This window comes from Camelina sativa, chromosome 7 (genome assembly GCF_000633955.1).
Source record: "Camelina sativa cultivar DH55 chromosome 7, Cs, whole genome shotgun sequence".
Classification (NCBI taxonomy): domain Eukaryota; kingdom Viridiplantae; phylum Streptophyta; class Magnoliopsida; order Brassicales; family Brassicaceae; genus Camelina; species Camelina sativa.
In genome coordinates this window covers 20,172,405-20,186,328 of record NC_025691.1, presented here as the reverse complement: position 1 = coordinate 20,186,328, position 13,924 = coordinate 20,172,405, and the positions used below count along the sequence as shown (strand labels likewise).

Below are 13,924 nucleotides of genomic sequence, written 5' to 3'. Positions count from 1 at the left end.
AAGTGTGTGTTAACTGAGATCAATCCCAACGTAATTACCTATTCTAACTGATGGGATTAAAATATTTTGGTAATTACAAATTATCGTCTGTGTGTTGGTGTTCCGTAAGAGTGAAATTTAATGTGGGGGGAGCTTTTGGAACTCGTGTTCGGTCTGTGCCAGCTGTGAACTCCATGGAACCAGCTGGATAATTTGTCTTAAAAGCTCTAGCCTCTATGGGTTCGATATACGGCTGAGATGTGACGATGAGAAGTCTTTTGATTGGTTTGATCAAACCCAGCTTTCTCACGTGCGCCCGCACGCTTGTTTTCTGAGCTGTAAAATATGTATCTTGACGGTAAAATGTGATTGGTAAGTAACAACGCATAGAATAATACCAAATAATGTTTGGGCAAGAACTGATTCTCGACCATAAAAAAAAAAATATATATATATATATATATATTTACACAGTTTACTAAAAATAATATATTTTGTATACGTAAACAAAATAAAAAAAACAAGTAAAATTAAGATTTCCAGATTCGAATTTCTAACAGATTAAAGTTTATCTAAATATTGGAAGAAAGTGAATCTAAAGAGTATTTTTATGTTTCAACATTATTGTTGTTGGAATAACGAGTAAGGAGCGTGTCTCACTACGAATATTCTCGTTATGTGGTGCCATTTAATAAATTTTTATTTTCCTGACTTGTCAACGTTTCCTAATGCCACTCAATAAAATTATCGCAATACATTGTTACATTCATTTTGTTTTATAGGTAAAACGAAAATTCATTTCGTTAGTGCTGCCGTATAATCATTTGATGAACTACTATCAAATTAGACATGTGTTAAGTTAACTAATGGTAGGTTTCAACTAGTCTATCGACTACGGACTACCAAGTAGCAAATATTGTGGTCACAAAAAAATAAAGAACCAACCTTCTTATTATGATTACTTTGAGTCCTTTGAATTTTATTACTATTAGCACTACAATTTGTCTGCCATGTTCATGCAAAGAAAAAAAAACCCAACCAAACAAATAGAAACACTAAACTTCGTGGTGAGAAGCTCAATCAAGCATAAACATTTCCCATCTGCTTTTTTTTATTTTTTTTATTTTATTTTTAATTTAATTTCTTAACATACAAATATCATTAACAAAGACTGTTATTGGTAGTAGCAGTAGCAGTCTTGGATACGAACGAAGAAAGCAGAATAAATTGAGTTAGGTGGTTAGTGGTAGAACAACGATGTCGTTATGGATACGGACGGAGAAGGTAAAGATAGAGATGCTTTTTCTCTTTATTTTGATGTTCTATTTTTTTGGGTATTATAAAAGCGTTGTTTGGTGTGTGACAGTTTATGATTTACTAATTTCAAAATTTTATGCCTTTGCGTGGCAAATACAACACGGGTTCATTGAGATTTTTGTCTTCACCCCTCCACTTGCTTCTTTATTTACTACATTCCGACAGCTAAGTAGAAGACAAAACAAAGCCACTAGTAGTAGTAAAGTAAACACAGCTCTTTGCCTTCTCTTCTCGTTTCTGCTGTTATACTAACTCCGAGGCATAGCAAATTTATTGCTTCATTTTTGTTCTAAATTAGACTTTTACAAAGATCCAAAGACTTTTTTAGTCTTTCAGATGACTAAAACCGTCCTCATTTTTATCTGTTTGTTGTCTGTGGGTGTTTAGAGATATATGTTACTAGAAAATAACATTTGGAGACAATAATTGTTCCTTCAATTTAAAGAATCAATGCTTAAATTTCAAAAAAAAAAGAGAACAATGCTTTTGACCTTTTTATTTGCGTCTAGACATCGTGAAGAGTTGTTAAAAAAAAGGAATTGATAAACTGATACAAGAAAGGCTATGCACTTGGAATTGAGTTGAAAAATCCAACATAATTAGAGCAAGTTTTTGTTGCACTGTCTTGAACTTTATTGAACCGGAAGCTCCTGCAGGAGTTTGCGGTTGTGATGAATGTAAGAGACGAGATATGTGATGCGAGTAACCACAACCAAAATTTATGTATAGTATTGACTAGAATGGTAATCACATACCTTTAGCTCACAGTTTAGCTTCAGCTCTTTCTCAGTAGATATGTGATTATCTTTAGCTCTTTCTCAGTATCTATGTCATGAGATGAACAACTTTCTCACTCTATCGATTGGATCTCGCACCTTAAGTCATAAGATACAAGTATACACAGTAACACAGATTAAAAAGTTGAAACTCTAATGATTGACCAGCATTACTAGGAAAGAAGATAGTAAAACTAACCTGCCTCACGCCTAAGTGACCATGGTAGCTATACGTGTCCATCTCAAGGATCTGCTCAAACAAAGGTAACGTATGATGGTCATTCCCCTTAAATGAAGACGTTTTGATACGAACAGAACACGTAGAACTTCATAAACAGCTACATGACAGAAAACTTTTTAGAGGATTCTAGAGACGTTGACGTTATCTTGTGAGTTGTGACAATTGATAGTAGCGTATTAATCATGTGCTGTCATTTTTACATGGAATAACACTCAACAATCACTAGACACTAGCGGCACTTGTTCACCTAATCAAAATCATCAAAGAAATAAAACAGATGCCCACGTTGTAACTCTGCGGGATAAACAGAGATACTACGGAAACAGTTTTCTTTCAAAACATAACCTCATTCAATCCAGAATCCCAGCTAATTCAAGCAATCAATGTTGCTAGCAAAGCAAAGTGGCCCAAAACAAAAATCCCACACATGTGTACACTTATTGATTGCAAATATAAATCAATTAATTAAATTTATTTTCGAAAAAATAATTAAGCATTTATTAATTATAAGAAGTTTTATTAAAATATGAACATAAAATGAATGGACTTTTAATTTAATTTTAGATTTTATAATAATACTAGCAATTGATCCGCGCTACGCGTGGTAGTTAGATGAAGGTGTATTCTGAGTTTTGTTGTGTATTTTATTTTTTTTGGTTACGTAAAACCATATTTATGTTTGTTGTTGTATTTGATTTTGGTTGTTTATGTTGTGTTGTTAGATATTTTATATACAAATAGGTTTTGCAGTAAGTATAATTTAGTATGCTATTTTTTCTTTAAAAAATGAGATCATTTTCTCTGTGTTTTTTGGTTTTGCAGATTTTTCAAGTAAAGGCTAGAAATCTCTAAAATTTGGTAGAATCACTTTCTCTCTTCCTTTTCTCTTTTTTTTTTTCACGCATTAGCACATCCTGCATTAGGACGAATATTGATATACCATGTTCTTACTTCTAGGGGCTATCTCGCGCTACGCGCGGTTTGATTTGATAAATAGTCTTGAAATTACATTTTTATAATATTTGTTATTTCAAAATGCAATATATTAGTTTGAGACTTTGAGTTTTAAAATATTCTGAATGTGATTCTAGTGAATGTAAGAGATGATAATATATCAATATGTGATGTAAGAAATACAATGATTTTGTTAAGAGTTTTAGGAGATTAAAATGGAGAAATTAAAATAATTAAAAAATCACAACTCATTCAAAATGGATATTATTTTGTTAAGGTTATTTTGTTTCTTTCATGTGTTTTTAATATTCTTGTTTTGTTTTGTGTTTCTTGTTTGTGGTTTTCTTGTTACATTCTACTGTGAAGTGTAAGAATATTGTTAATAATAAGTTCTGTTAATTTTGTTTTTTCCTTTTGTATTTCATGGTTTTTAATTTCCTAAGTATGGGTTTTGTTGTAAAATGTTGATGTGTGGTTGTAATTGTTTTTTGTTTTTTTTTTCACTTTGTTTGGTTAGTTTGATTGTTTATTGTCATCTGTGATTGTTTATTCTGTTTTATTTAATGTTTGTTGTGAACACAGAAATTTAGGGAATTGTTCTCTTGTTATTCATCTGTTTCATATGATATAACATATATATAGGGATACATATTAGGGTTTACAAGTCCACTAATGGGCCGATAATGGACATCCATACAATACTAGATATATTCATAACACTCCCCCTTGGATGACCATTATAAAAATGTAGTTCCAAATGCGCATGTGAGATGCTGCCTCATTAAAAACCTTACCAGGAAAACACATTGGGAAAAACCATGGTTAAGGAAAAAAGAGTGCAGCGCGCTTTTACTCCCCCTCTTGAGTAAATGGTTCGCCAAATCTTCACTTGAACGAATCTGTAGTAAACGTGTATCGTCATTCTTCTATTGGTCATGGGTCTCGCAAGTGACTCATCTTTCTCATTATCTTTGTTTCTCACAATCTCATTAATGTATTTCAAAGACTTTGAAGATGATAGTCTTTCACCATTAAAACATAATATTCCTCTTAAGGTGTTTATCTTTCGCGTGTTCTTTGTTGTCTTGTTAAAAACCTTTCATGCAAAAACCCAATGGGATAAAAACCATGATAAGGGAAAAAGAGTACAACCATGCAAAATAATCATATTTCTCCCCCTGAAAGCATCATCTCCAGGTTATACATTATAATCATATATATCATCTTTTCTGAACTGTTATAAACAGCACTTTCAAGTACAAACTCATATGATCATAATATATTCTACTGGGTCATTGAACTTCAAGTCATTTGAACCTCTTTCATATAGAAGATCTATTTGAACTTAAGCCCAAATATTTTATTACATACAATCTTCCAAACAATCTTATACATAAGAGTTATTCATAATCTCCTTGTAAAACTTTCTCTTTCAACTCTTTTTCTTTGTATGGTACTACAAGACCATTTATCTATGTAAGATGATGTAAGCATCCTGAGATAACATCTCTTTCATCAGATGCCAAATCTGTTACCTCAAGAAATTTCATGAAATATCTGCTCTTATACAATATGATTTCTCCATCTTTTAGGAGTAATATTTCATCACTGATTATTTCTCCAAATATTCCTTGGTATATGAAATCTCTACTGGAGATCAGATAATCTTTTCATGATCAACATATTTCTCACTTGTTCTTGTACCTTTCTTTTAACAAGAACCACTTGTAAGTGCTGAAGAGATAAGAGACACATATAATTTTTCTTTTAACGAGGTTCAGCAAATGCCTACATCCTCAAACTTTCTTGAAAATACTTCTTGAACACAATTACAATGAGTGTTCAATATCGGATTTACACAACCCTAAGATATTCACTTAGCTTGTTCCCAATTTATTTTCAACCCACTATGAGATCACTAAGATCAATAACAATGATCTACACACAGAATTCTCTCATAGAGATAAACTCTCACCCTTTTCTCTCAAAAGGTGTCAAAAGGTATCAAGACTTTTTCTTGCTTTTACAATATTCTTGAGAACTATAAGGTATTGCTTCTAGCAATATAATTAGCAAGATAATTACTTTAAGGGATATCTCTTATAGTTTGAAAACCTTCTAAATAGACTAAATCAAGTCTTGCCTTATTTTCAAACTCATAAGGGATCTACATAGTTGCTTCCACCATATGAGAGTGCATTTTTCATAATAAATATTAAGTATTTATGAGAATCATTGTAATATTACATGTACTTTATTTCTCATAAAGATCCCCTTATGTCCCACTCATTTTACACTTTCAAGTGTAAGGACAAGTCCAAATATTATCTCTTCAAGAGATTTGAACTATTTCATAGCTGTTTCTTTCAATGATTAACCAATCATTCTTTGTGTACACTTTTCAATATAACTTTCTATTAACTGTGGTTTATGATCCTCGATTTTTATCCATAACATCATCAACTGCAACACTGCATGCAAACATATTTACGACGTTGATTTGCCTTTTGGTTCTTTTTCTTTCTAGACATGACTCAACTTGTTGAGATTTCCTTTTATTATGATTCTCAGGTACCTGAATCTCTTTCTTACTCATGTCTACATCTCTTTTAGAGATTTTTCATAACTCTTTGCTTCCTCGGTGCCATATTAATTTCTGCTCTTTTTCTTTTCCGAGGATGCTTATATTTGGAACCATAAGTCTATCACACTTTATGTGATCTTTAGACTTACTAGCAGTTGATCTTATCCTTCTAGGATATTAATTTCAATTGGAGCACAACTGGTATATGTGACTTTCTCACTCAATCATGGTCAAAAAATGGTTCTTGCATGCTTTTAGCATCTTTGCAAACTTTGCCAATAAATTATCTTTTGAAATTATTGCGCACATTTCTCATTACGATGATCAAGATAATTTCTTCCAATATATTTCTTTACCAGCTGTTTATTTTCTCCCCCTCATGTTGGAAAAACTGACTCACTGAAACAACAGTCTCTGCATCTCGTGATATTCAATCATCAAGAGAGATTTCTATCCAACATATTTCCAACATTCTTTCAAATTCCATCATATATAATTGTGGTGGAGCAACCAACATGTATAACACATTTAGATGGAAGATATCTGGTTTCTGACCCAAACCAATTGTAATGGGAGTACTCATGACTATTCGTTGGCATGATGTGAATTACTTGACATATAGAGTCATTTATGTCAATTACTTGGCATGGTTTCACCACCATTGTCAATTAAGCAAATACTCTCGCAAACTCCATGTTGCAAGTTAATAACAAACATATATAATGGATGATCAGTCCACAATATCGCTTTGTATACACACCAGGGGTCGGTGAAAACCATATAATCGGCTTGCTTTGTAAAGCAGCACACAATATAAAAATCACTAAGAAAACTCTTCAGGTTCTCTAGTGAATGTTTTCAGAAATTTCTGATTATTCTTTTTGCATCAATACTAAACCGGAATGGCATAACCGGTCATGCCAAACAGTGAGATTTTCACAAAGCATTTTATCTTCTAGATAATGCATGTAATCTCTAAATACTTTCATTGCCTTGGGTAATACTTATGATTTCAAAGTATTTTCTTCGCATATTGTCTTAACATGATTACTTTTCAAATCTTCAAGATTTGCTTTATCATATGAGTGAATAAACTCATTTTGGGTGTGAACATAATCTTAAATTTGTTCCATCACCTCAGTATGTGGGATTCATTAATTCTCTCCCTCGAGATGATGACACTTTATGTCTATCAATCTTGATTTGAATCCCACTTTGTAATCAATAACATTCTCAAATTGGGTTATGTATTATAACTTAGACCCTTTTAACTTTGAGACTAATTGGGAGATTATAACACATAATTATCAAATTATGTTCCCATAGGCAATAGTATATATACTCTTCAAGAGCTTTCAATACTTTTTCTACTACTTCTTATTATTGTAGTAGAATAGTGGAAATTACACTTGTTATAAAGATCAACGAATCTAAATTACACTTTAAGCAATAACGATTATAGTTTCGTTTCTCAAAAACAATAGGAATGATTAAAACAATAATGATCCCTATAAACAAGCATGAAACGAACGATGATAAAAGATGTTACTTATCTCAATAATGAAACCGTGGATTTAGAGGTGTTGGATATCTAGAACGAAGACACAACTCTTTGCTTGTCGGGCTAAGGTTTTTTTTTTCTTTTGTTTAAGACGACTAGGGTTTAGAGCGTACTGATAACGTGTTGTGAACACGGAGATTTAGGAAATTTTTCTCTTGTTATTCATCTGTTTCATATGATATAACATATATAGGAATACATATTAGGATTTACAAGTCCACTAATGGGCCGATAATGGACATCCATACAATACTAGATATATTCATAATAATGTTGAAGGATTGTTTGTATGTGAGTTTGTTAAAATTTTTAATAATGTTTTATAATTAGTTACATTTGGGTGTTTGTTGGGTTTCTTGTTTCTATAATTGGTTGGGCCCAAATATCCCTTGGGGTCTTAATATTTAGGGCCAAAAGTGGATTTTTTTTTAGGATGTGTTTATCTTTAATGATAATTGGATGTTTTTTCGAAATTGTTTTCTCGGCTTTGTCTCTACTGTTTTTTAAAACGGGAAGGTTTTTTTTTTCTTCTGATGTATAGCATAGTAGGAGGATTAAAGCTCTATATCTAAACCATCCATTTTATCGAAGGTGGACAGTTTTATTTTCTCGCCTGTTTGGGTGATTTCGCCTTCTCTGCGGATCGGTTCTGGGTAATTGGTTCTTCCCTGTATTTTTCGTTGATTAGAACTGTTAATTCGACTTCTCTTGTCAAATTATTTGAATGTGTTGTTTACCTTTGTTTGTCTATTTAATTGGGCGATGTTTTTTTGGAGGTTGGTCTTCTTGTTAATTTAGTAGTGCCGTCTGTGGTTTTATTTTGATTAACTGTGCTTTTCGTTCCCTATGATTTTTTCCGTTTAATTTATGTTGTCAGTTTTCGGTTTGGCTCTAATTGATTTTCGAATCGCATTTAGTTTGCAACTTTAGTTGACTTCCTGTTCTTGTGCTGTAACAGTGTTTGTATCAGCTGCATCTCTTTTGTTCCCCTGGTATGATCGTTCTTCTCTAATGTTCTTTTGTATTTTAGGTTTTCTTGGCTGTCTTTTTGGTTTGTAGTGCTTCTTAATATATTTAAATTTTTTCTCTTATAGGCGAGGACCATTTTGCTGACCTTTGTTGTTATCTTTGATTTTTCTCCAAAAAAATATGTTTCATGTCTTGCTTGTTATTGGTTTTTATTAAAAAAAACTTCTAAAGAAGTCGAACATTGGATATTTTTATAATTATTACATCATGATAAAACTTGGAAACCATATTGCCGACCGTTAAGTTAAATGAAGAATACAAACTTGATCATTTGTTTGTAGTAGTAGCATTGTTCGCATCTACCTTCCATGTTATTGAGGTTACAGTTAATGGTTGGGTGAACTGCTGCCAATGTTGTGTAGTAGCAGTGTAGTTTCTTGACATTCACTTTGTGTAATGACTTCTTGATTTTTTTCCAGCATTGATCCCCTTTTCCTTTGTTCTGTTTCCAGCCTAGTTTATCCAGCCACAATTGTCCTTCTTCTGTGTCACCTCTGCACAACTTGACAATTCCATAAAGGTACATACCGTGTTCATAACTACCTGCTGCTGCTTTTTTCAAGTGTTTCAAGCCTTCTTCTGTGTTGTTCTTGTGAAAATATTCCTGGATTCCTTTGATGTAGTGGGCCTTGGCATTCCCACTTGCTATGCATTTTTCCATCAGATCTTGGTATTTGTTTATTGCTGTTAGTGGATGCATTGCTAGTGGCCTTAGGTTGATATTCTTGTTGACTGGATGATCATGGGTTGCCTTTGCTAGGTTTGGCGATGTTAGCATAACATATCTGACTGTCGTTCGTGAAATCCGAGCAGCTCTTGAGATTATATCTCCAAGGTCGTCGTTTGGTAGTTCGTCAAGTGAGTAGGAGGTGTTTCATATCATTTTGGTGAAGTTGGAAAGTATATTTTTTTAGTGTTTTCCCTTGGGTGATTTATAAGGTGGGTGTTCCTTGCAGTTACGTTTGTTTTTGGTTAAAATATTATTCTCGGCATCCCATTTATTTGTTTAAACTGGACCTTTCATATTGAGGTGTTCATTAGAATTGTCTGTTACTCGTTATATACATTAATTTAGAACATTATTGTCTGAGTAATTTGCCTGAGTGGGTATTGATATTTATTTTGGTGTCCTATATTTTTTAACGTTTTAAAGGTATGTAAATTTAGTTGTTTTGTAATAAAATTAGAATGGTAAGACGTATGTTGTACATGTGGAACCCACTTTCCTGGGTCTATTGGTCTTTAGAATAGAATTTGTTTTCGTTATGTATGATATCGAAGGGGTGTGCATGGGAGAAAATTTCGAATGTTTTAAACAGTGTAGAAACCTATTTTTAATTGGTCCGTTTAGTATGCGTTTTAATTTGGTAGTCTGACTCGTACTATTCATTCTGTTAGTTAACGTATGTTTGTCTAATGTTTTTCCGATGTTTTGGTTTTACTGTTAGCGTACCTATTGTTGGCCTGTTGTTCCCTTTTTAATCTCATATATTAATCATGATTACGAAATTTCGAAGGTAATACTTTTGGAAAACATACTATATTGTAGTTTTAGACTGTGTAAACAAAGAAGTAAGTTAGAAAACGAAGTAAAAATTGACAACATTGTTCCTCGTTTATTCATTTCTTATAGATCTGTTGCCCTACATATTGGACAATTTCTAGTTTCATAGAGCCATGCAATAATACATTCATGGTGGTAGATATGGTTACATTTGAGTATGTTGATTTCAGCAACCCCTCTAAATGATTCCAAGCAAATAATGCAATCCTCATTTTCCTCTGCTTCGCTTGGTGGTTTTTTTGATGTCTCCAGATTGGCAATGAGCATCTCTGTTGTAACGATTTTGTTTGCCTGGAAGTGATAATCTGTAACTATGAAGTTTATAAGAATGGTCCTATCGGTTGGGATTTCTGCTATTAGTATTGTTGAGAAATTGTAGGAACCATCCTACCCTTACTCTTGCCTCGTTGACTGGTATTTGATGAGATGCTAGATGGTATAGTAGGTTACCTCTTAAGCTTACCAATGGTGATCCCTCGTCATTTCTGTGGTACGGGATGTGGATCTCGATTTGATGTTCACCTGTGTGTGGCCTTATGATTGTCAGGATGATTGTATTGACGCTCTGTATTGTAGTAGGCAGAGTTACATAGGAGAAGGTGTAATCTCTATTTTGGTAGTTGGCCATTTTTGCTCTCTGATTGTATTTTTTTAGCTTTGGTTATTGTTATTAGGGAAAACTATATCCAGGCAATATATATAGATGGCCTCGGGTTATATTAAAAGGTCCTCCATTAATGTTTTTATGCTGATGTAAAGTTTTACCACAAGGATTTTTTTTTTACTGGTTGTCGTTTCGTTTTTTCTGTAATGTATAGTGGGGCATTAAAGTTGTACTTCTATAGTTCTTCTCATATGTGAAACTGATCCGTCATATGTGTTGGAATTTCAATATATCATTTTATTTTATTATTTTTAGTATTGTTGACATATTTGTCTTGTAAATAGTTCAGCATGCTTCTACCAGATCATTCCTATTTAAAATTGGATATGGGCTGTCTTTTTTTTGAGCGTAGCGTTTTGTTAATAGGTCGTAGCCTAATTTGTGCGTCGATTTCTAGGTCCATTTCAGTGTGTTTTTATTAGTTTTTGTTATTGAAGTTGCCATCCTTGTATTTTTGTTCAATTTTTTTGCCGCCTCTTGACTCTTTAATTTGTAATGTTGTTTCTTGTTGTAAAATGTTAATTTTCCCCTTTACTGTTTTTCCCCTTTAGTGTTTTCAGTTTGTTGTTTTCTGTTTGTAGACCATTTGCATGATGTGGGTTGTTATTTTGCTCGTTACTTGTTACTATTTCGGCATTCTCAGTGTAGTTGCAGTAATAAAACATGGTAATGTTTACTTTGTTTTTGTTTGGATAATAATTAGTTGCCGACAGCTTCTTTAGTCACACTTAGGTGTGACTTCTACTTCGACCTGTCCATTCTTTTCCTTGTGGCAAACATTGATATGTATACATTTTGCTGTGAATCTGGCCATAGTTTAATTTAACCTTATGTTTTAAAATATAAGTACTGAGAAAGCAATATGAAAAAGAGCAGAGAAAGTTAAAATCACCAAAAGTAGTTCAGATACATAAATTTTTTTTATTGCTAATGGTGGTTTACAAACTTCCTCATCTGTTTGTAGTAGTAGCACTTCTTGCATCTTGTATCCATGTCGTTGAGCTTGCATATCTTGTTTGGTTTGTTGTTCCTTATGGATTGGAAGTAGCATGGTTTCTTGATTATTTGGATGCCTTGGAGAGATAGTTTGACGTTGCTCCAACAACGATCAGATCTTGAAATTGATTTTATCCATTCAACCTTATCCAAATATTGTTTACCTATCTCTATGTCTCCCCTGCATAACATGAGAATGCCATATAGGTAAATAACTTTTTCATACAAACCATCAGCAGATGTTTGGAGATGATGAAGGCCGATGTCTGTGTTGTCATGGTAGAAATATTGTTTGATGCCTTCGATGTAATGAGCTTCAGCGTTTCCAGTTTGTAGAAATCTCTCCATAAGTGCTTGATAGTTGTGTAATGTTGCTAATGGATGCATGTCCAGTGGCTTGAGGCTGAGATTTTTTGTAACTCTTTCATCTTCGCAGGCTTTTGCAAGTTCGTGAGAGACACGCATGCAATGAACCACTTCTTGACGGCCAGCTTTTGCAACTCTGGACATAATTTCGCCAAGAAGATCTTGTGGTAGGCTTTCTAAGACTGATATTTTTTTTTGGAGGCATTTTCGTTGTTGCTTATGTTGTATGAATCTGCCTTTTCGGTTGTGTTCACTATCTTGGTTATATAGTTGTGATCTCTTTGGCGTTTGAGATTTCCATTCCATCAATTAACTATGTTTTGCATTACTGGAGGTAGTGGCCATTGATTACAATTATGTTAGTGGGAGTGGTGGGCAGGCCGATCTTTATTGTTGTTGTATGTCCGTTTTTTAGTTTAATTGAGCGGATGTTGTGGGTCTCCGTTTGGTGTTCTGCTACTCTGTTTGAATTCGATGGATTTGGTTTCTTTTTGCAGGCCCTTTTCATAACTTTATTTCGGATTAGTGTTATTTCTTTTACTATTTTCTCATTGTATTATAGCACATTATTCTGGTCGTGTATAAGCAATAGGAGTTAGAAGTCTCATCATATGTAAAACAATGGTTCGTTAAAAAGATGTAAAATGCAGTATGTGATAATTTAAAAGGAACGTTAACGAATTTAGATTAAGCAAGTCTCATATTTGTAACTGTTCATTTGTCTGGACTCTTTTAAAAGTGTACGTAGTGCCTTCTGCTGCAATTTGGGGGTTGGAATAGAGGAGAACTGGCCAATGAGTTCTGTCCTCTCCCTTTACCTGAGATCTAATTGAAGATAGTTAGTTAAAGTTCCGTCAGTTTAAAATAGTAGCTCCTTTAAAAGAAATTTGTTTTTTCGACATATTTTTAGTGCTTAAGCAGTGTGAGTTAGCTTAGTACCTCTTTAAGTTGTTATGTTGGTGAATACTTCTTTGTAGACGATATTCATAACCCCTCCAGTACCATGTTTGTCTGCTATAGCGTCTAGGATTTTCAAACCTGAGTTTGAAGTTAAACGGGATAGAGCTACATACAACTGCCCGTGCGTGAAGACTGAATGTGGTAAATAGAGAGCAACTTGTTTCAAACTTTGTCCTTGACTTGTTGATGGTCATAGCGTAGCACACCCTAATTGGAAATTGCTTTCTTCTTAGGGTGAAAGGATGCTTGCTGTCATTAGGAGACAAAACAATTCTTGGAATGAGGACTTTTTCACCAACATGGGTGCCCGTGAGAATCTCTGCCTCGATTATCCTTTGCCCAAGTCGCGTGATAAGTAGCCGCGTTCCATTGCATAACCCTTTTCTCTGGTTTAGATTTCATAGGAGCATTACTGGTAGACCTTCTTTCAACCTTATCTGATGGTTTGGTAGGCCTGGAAACTCAAGTGAGTTAAAATATTTAACTGTGTATAAGTTGTTCCAGTCGCCTCCTGGTGCCAGCTCTGTTTGAATTGAATCTGAGCTTAAATACTCTGTAATGTCACCTGCCACTTTTGATAGCTGATAATCATTTATTTCGAGTACAGTCTCATTGCAAAGAGTCAGAATAGCCCTTTCGGTTAGATATTGTCGTTCCTTGTAGCTCTGAGGGAACCTTGGATACGCAGCTGCTGTAATCTCTTCTAGATGGTTCCCTGTGTTTGGTAGAATTAGAGATTAGTTTATTGCTATTCTGCGACCTCCTCCATCCTCATCAGGGGTAGTGCTTGCTGACATTGAGTTTCCATCCCCTACTGTTAAAATCCATGCTGCAAATTCTGCGTCTGATTTTTTCAGTCTGAGGTTTTTAGACAAATTGAATATTTGACATGCAGGCCATATATGTGAACGATTAATAGTAGCTTGGACGGTG

The 13,924-nt window shown here is 33.8% G+C and overlaps 2 long non-coding RNA genes across 2 annotated transcripts; one reads left to right on the top strand and one right to left on the bottom strand.

The window, feature by feature from the left end:
* LOC104701653 lies at nucleotides 1,751-2,363 on the bottom strand. Its single transcript, XR_753858.2, has 3 exons — nucleotides 2,272-2,363; nucleotides 2,052-2,171; nucleotides 1,751-1,946 (listed from the first exon to the last, which is right to left on the bottom strand). It is a non-coding gene; the product is annotated as an uncharacterized LOC104701653 (long non-coding RNA).
* Nucleotides 7,905-13,595, top strand: LOC104701654. The gene is made up of 7 exons (XR_002032764.1): nucleotides 7,905-8,065; nucleotides 8,371-8,404; nucleotides 8,894-8,961; nucleotides 9,202-9,380; nucleotides 12,102-12,198; nucleotides 13,052-13,132; nucleotides 13,225-13,595. It is a non-coding gene; the product is annotated as an uncharacterized LOC104701654 (long non-coding RNA).